Source organism: Carcharhinus amblyrhynchos, chromosome 22 (assembly GCF_965287045.1).
Source record: "Carcharhinus amblyrhynchos chromosome 22, sCarAmb.v2.hapA, whole genome shotgun sequence".
In the NCBI taxonomy this organism is placed as follows: domain Eukaryota; kingdom Metazoa; phylum Chordata; class Chondrichthyes; order Carcharhiniformes; family Carcharhinidae; genus Carcharhinus; species Carcharhinus amblyrhynchos.
The window spans coordinates 40,818,230-40,824,229 of NC_137345.1; the positions used below are offsets into that span (position 1 = coordinate 40,818,230).

The window sequence follows — 6,000 nt, forward strand, 5'->3', positions numbered from 1 at the left end:
TCATGGTTGTTGCCTAATTGAGTGACTAATGTTTCCCAATGCTGCTTATGAGATTTCAATGGTCAGATAAGAGAGTGAGATGAGAATAAAGTGTAAACCACCACAGGCTTAAGTGCTCAATGTTGTAATTTTTAGAAGCTTAATTTTCCTTAGACCAATGCAGAGATGAATTTCTAAGTGTGCAGGAACTTTATTTCCAGAGTTTTATATAATGTTTCAAAATGCTTACCCTCTCATGTTTCTAACAGCTTTCGAACTCCATCTATTTAGTTTTCCTGGATTTAATCAACCAGATTTAACCAATCAAGCACAGTGAACACAAATCAGTTATCAGACTTATAGAATCAAATACTGAACAATTGAACAATAAACTCAGTGTATTTAACAGGAGGTGAAGATGGATGGTCAACAGGGTCTAAAACATAACTCCACCTTATTCGTATCCAAATCATTCCTCTTCTCCCCACCACCTCCACCAATCTTCCGCATCACTATCCTCCATATCTTTCTTCCCCATCCCTCTCATACATCCTTGCTCACTGCTTCTCTCCACACTTCACTCCTCCCCTAGTTCCCTCTCTCCAGCAGCTACAGACTCCAGATGGAGTGTGCCGCATAACCATTAATCCTAACAGATGCACTGTTCTTCCATGGGGAGTTAACACAGAATATTGGAGTATTATCTTCTGTGCAAGACATTGTCTGGTTCCTGATGTTCACACCCATGTACCTTCAAACCTAAAGGACAGAGGAGTGGGGTAAAGTCAGTAACCGAAAGCAGGGTAGATAAATGATTTCGTTTCCTGGACCAAAAGCAGAGGCACTGTCGTAAATTTCAGCAGTCATCACCTACTCTGGCGAGCATTAACTGGTTCCACACAGGCTGGGAGTCTAACCTGGGGTTTTCTGCTCAGAATGCATCAGGAGAAAGGGGGGGGGATGGGTGAAGGGGAGCACGGATGAGTGTAGATAGTGCACAATGACATATTCATGTACCATTCACAAATCTGAGAGTTCAGAAATATATACCATGTGGAGGGAAGTGAATCTGGATGGCTGCTTTTAACAAACATCCTCCCGTAGTTCTGTTAAATAGAAAACAGTTGCAGATTGCATCAGCAGTATCGGAGCAAGTGCCCCTTGTTCAAATAGCGAGGCTGCAGCCAAACTGAACAATTTAGCCCATGTTTAATCTGGGCAATGCCGATGTTATTTGAACAAGCACACAATTATCTAATAAATCTTTTCCCAAGTGCACGTAAAGGTACAAAGTGTGGGTTTGCCCTGCCTTTGCCTGTGTCTGTATACATGTGAGTATATCTTTCAAGAATGTGCAGCCGGTTGAGCTATGTGTGCACAAGAGATAAAAAGACATGAGTCTTGATTGAGGTTACCATTGGCATTAGCAGTGAATGGACACACAGAATGCTCTGTTGTCTGCACTGTAAGGTTTATGAGCTCACAGTTCTGCAGAAATAACTGTCAGAGCAGCGTCCAGCAGCTGATATAATTTGCTGGAGATAGTCAGCGACTCAGGCAGCAACCTTGGAGAGAACTGAAGAAAGATCATTCAACTCAAAACATTAGCTTTCTTTCTCTCCATAGATGCTGCCTGACCTGCTGAGTGTTCCCAGCAATTTGTTGTTATTTTGGATTTCTCCTCTCTGCAGTATTTTGTAATTGGATTAGCTGATATGACTTTTTTGGCTCATTGCCTCAGAACTAGAGTACTCCAAACACTGGAGTACAAGATCTAGGATGACACTGTCCACTGCCGTGCCAAAGAAGACCACAATCAGTAAGGATGGCCAACAACAGCTCCTCCACGATCATCCTCAACACCGGTGCCCCACCAGGCTCTGTTCTCAGCCCTCTAATACACTCCTTATACACCTACGACTCGATTTTCAAGTTTGCTGACGACACCACCATACTGGGTCAGATCTCAAACAATGACGAGACAGAGTACAGGAATGAGATAGAGAATCTGGTGAACTCTTGCGGCAAACAATATCAACAAAACAAAGAAGACGGTCATCGACTTCAGAGAGCACAAAGGAGAACATGCCTGTCTACATCAACGGAAACGAAGTAGAAAGAGTTGAGAGCTTCAAGTTTTTAGGTGTCCCGATCACCAACAACCTGTCCTGGTCCCTTCATGCCAACACTATAGTTAAGAAAGCCCACCAACGCCTCTACTTTCTCAGAAGACTCAGAAAATTTGGCATATCGGCTACGACTCTCACCAATTTTACAGATGCACCATAGAAAGCATTCTTTCTGGTTGCATCACAGCTTGGTATGACTCCTGCTCGGCCCGAGATTGCAAGGAACTACAAAAGATTGTGAATGTAGCCCAATCCATCACGTAAACCAGCCTCCCATCCACTGACTGTCTACACTTCCCGCTGCCTTGGCAAAGCAGCCATCATAATTAAGGACCCCACGCACCCCAGACATTCTCTCTTCCACTTTCTTCCGTCAGGAAAAAGATACGAAAGTCTGAGGTCACGTACCGACTGACTCAACAACAGCTTCTTCCTTGCTGCTATCAGACTTTTGAATGGACTTACCTCGCGTTAGGTTGATCTTTCTCTACAGGCTAATTATGACTGTCACGCTGCTCTCTCGTTTCCTTCTCTATGAACGGTACGTTTTGTCTGTATAGCACGCAAGAAATAATACTTTCCACTGTATGTTAATACATGTGACAATAATAAATCCAATCAAACAGCGGCACTGTCAGGGGTTCCATCTTTTGGAGAAGACATTGAAATTAAAGCCCTATTTGGCCAGTCAGATGGATGTATAAAATCCCTTAGCAGCTACAATGCTTCTCTGCATCCTGGCCACAATTTATCTCTCAACCAAATCACTAAAATAAACAGATTACCACATTGCTCCAAGCTAAAGACTGGTCACCACAATACAAGAACGATGTAATTGTACTCGAGAAGACACAGAGGAGATTTAACAGAATGTTGTCAGGAATGGAGATTTTTTAGCTCTGAGAAGACTGGATAGGTTGGAGTTGTTTTGCTCAGAGGAGAATGGGGGAGATTATTTAATTGAGGTGTATAAAACAATGAGGGGTTAAAGGCAGAGTGGATGGGAAGGAACTATTTTCCTTGACAGAGAGCTCAATAACCAGGGTGTGTAGATTTAAAGTAATTTTTAGAATGATCAGCGGGCACATGATAAAACTTTCACGCAGAGGGTTGTTTAGGGTGTGGAACTCAACACCTAAAAAGGTGGTGGAAGCAGAGATGCACAAGGCACTTGAAAAATACTTGTGGTGTGCATTGAAGTACTTAACCTGCAGAGCTACCGAAGGTGGGATTAGATTGGATAAATCTTCTTCAACTAGCCCAAACATGGTGGGCTGAATGACTTCCTGTCAAAACCTTCTCAGCAGAATCTTCTGCCCATTAATGCCCTGTGGCTCCTGTAAGCGAGGACAGACAATTTGATGCTCAACCGCATCTCCGCTCCCTGCAGTGGGACCAAAAAATCCCGCAGGCGCGAATGGCTGGAAAATTTGGCCCTCTACGGTTCTTTTGCTGTTTGTGAACAATGCGCACATTTCTTACAATACCACACTGACTACATTTCAAAAGTAGTTTATTGGTTCTAAAGGGTTTGGGGGTATTCTGAGGCAAGCTTTTAAAAAGGAAATGAATTAAATCCCTCCTTTCCCGGCCTTGCTAGAAGGGACCAAGTGACAACACCAGGAGTGAGCTCTATTGAGGGAATCTGACAGCCGTTATTCCGGGGGGAATCTGCAGCACAGTGAGTGGGTTGCAGGATAACTAAGCTCAAGAGGAAGCAACACGTTTCTGTAACTAAGAGTACACGAGCATTTGGCACATTCTCAAATAATTTGCTCAGTGAAAGCAGGAATCCTGTCAACACTGCCCACACGGAAACATATCCACACAAGTCAAAGACTTACTGACTCCTCCAGGCGGTTCTCCGTCTCCCAGCCGCAATTTGAGTAATCTGAACAGAGACACTGCCTGCAGCAGCTCCTTGTCTGTTCATTAACTCAGGGAGGGGCTGGAGGAGTGACACGATCAGGAAGTAGGAAATGAAATCGTATTTCTCAGAAATGACTGGGTAACACTCAGAGCGGGGCTGCACACATGGACTAATGAGCTTTGTCACCAGGACTCCCGGGATTTCAAGGTTGTTGTGGCAGAAGTCTCTGGGAGCAGCACTTTCCTTTAAACAGGAGGGATGCCTTCATTTAGACGGAAGCAACAATCTATCTGTTAATGCAGAACATTTCGTTTTAACAGTGTGACACAGAAGTTCAAGGCAGTGACCTTCACCGACCACTGTGGCTAATTTTTATTCAACGATTAAAGTTACCAAACCAATGCACGGAGCGGATTGGGTGAGCTCTTAATCCATCTCCTTGCTTGCCCGAAAAACCAATTCAAGTTAAATCCAACTCATGGTCCCCACAAGAGAGACAAACAAGATAAGACATTGCACCCCATCTTGTGCTTGACCCTAGCCAAAAGACCAAGAAGAAGCACACCTTTGCCAGGTGATCATGGTTACACCCCCTTACAGTAGTCTACATTTGTTTACCAATTAGGCGAATCTCACACTCCAGAAGCGTGAACCACCACCTCCTGAGAAAATCAAGTCGCCACTTGCAACACTTCTGGGCCAACAACCATCTTTTCATAATCCCCCTCCTCTCCTCATGGTAGGACGTCCTGAATTAGACGCAGTATAAAGAGAAGTAGTTGTCCCTCTGTGCCTCACTCAGGTGCAATGATTCCCATCCGGCAAATCGACTGTGAAAGTCATCACTCTTGAGCTTGACCCTGTTTCCACCTAGCTTTGTAACAGGGTAGGATATTTATGCAAAGGCTTTTCGCACCTCTCCCCAGTGTGCCTCAGAATTCCAAAGCAGAAAGAGAAGATCAGCTGAGGAGGGAGCCCAGGGACAGTGCAGTTTTTAAAGTTTATTTATTAGTGTTACAAGTAGGCTTACATTCGCACTGCAATGAAGTTACTGTGAAAATCCCCTAGTGTCACACTTCACTACCTATGAGGGAGAATTTAGCACGGCCAATGGACCTAACCAACATGTTTTTCGGACTGTGGGAGGAAACTGGAGCACGCAGAGAAAACCCAGCCAGACATGGGGAGAATGTGCAGGCTCCACATAGACAGTGATCCAAGCTGGGAATAGAACCTGGGTCCCTAGCACTGTGAGGCAGCCGTGCACTGTGCCACCATGCCGCAGGGAGGGAGGGGGTGGAGAGGTAATGCTGACAGCAGTGGCGGTTAAGGACTAGAAGGTACAGCCAAGATCCATGCTGAAGAGAGGAAGAGGGAAGGGAGCAGCCCAGAGGTGGCGGAGAGAAAATGGGAGATCAGGATCGTGATAGTGCTCGGGGAAGGGATGGCAGAGGAATAGGAGACTGGCAGCATGGCCTTGTGAGGTTAGAGTTGGAGAATTTCTGTTACCATTTAAGGAATTGATATTCTTGTTGACCTGTGGTGAAACCTCAAACGTTACTTCATGTTTATTACTGTTCTAGTTAGAAAATCCCCAAAAATTATGAAGTAAAAATTTGAACTTCTGGCTGCACTTGAACACCATGGCTATGAGAACAGATCAGGGGCTGGCTATTCTGTGACCAGTGACTCACAACATAAGGAAGGTGTGCAGAATGGAGATGTAATTGGCAAATGAATTTCAACATAAATAACTTTGTGTAGGAAGGTAAAGGGGGGGAGTCACATACAGCTTGAGTAATGTCACAAGGCTATACCCCTTTATTTTTGAAAATATCAATTTTCAATTGGCTGGAAATTTTACAATTTGAAATGAGACAGCGCAAACTTCTTAAAATTCCAAGGCCACCCTCCAGAAGGAAGGTAAAAAAACAAATAAATGATCCTCATTCTCATGCAAGATGAGAAACGTTTCCTATATTTCAGAGACACATTGAAACCCATCTCTCTCTCTCAGGAAGA

General features: G+C 44.3%; 1 protein-coding gene across 3 annotated transcripts in view; it reads right to left on the reverse strand.

The window, feature by feature from the left end:
* The window catches only part of LOC145357087 (F-actin-monooxygenase mical1-like), a 119,979-nt gene extending 115,939 nt beyond the window's left edge, over window positions 1-4,040 (reverse strand). For 2 of the 3 annotated variants that reach the window (XM_080210194.1, XM_080210192.1), the window contains exon 1: window positions 3,953-4,040. The gene's annotated coding sequence lies outside the window, so the exon portion shown is untranslated. Of the gene's footprint in view, window positions 1-2,573; window positions 2,629-3,952 lie in introns of those variants that run through there. The other variant, XM_080210193.1, reaches the window with a different exon arrangement.
* Between the last annotated feature and the right edge of the window lie 1,960 nt (window positions 4,041-6,000).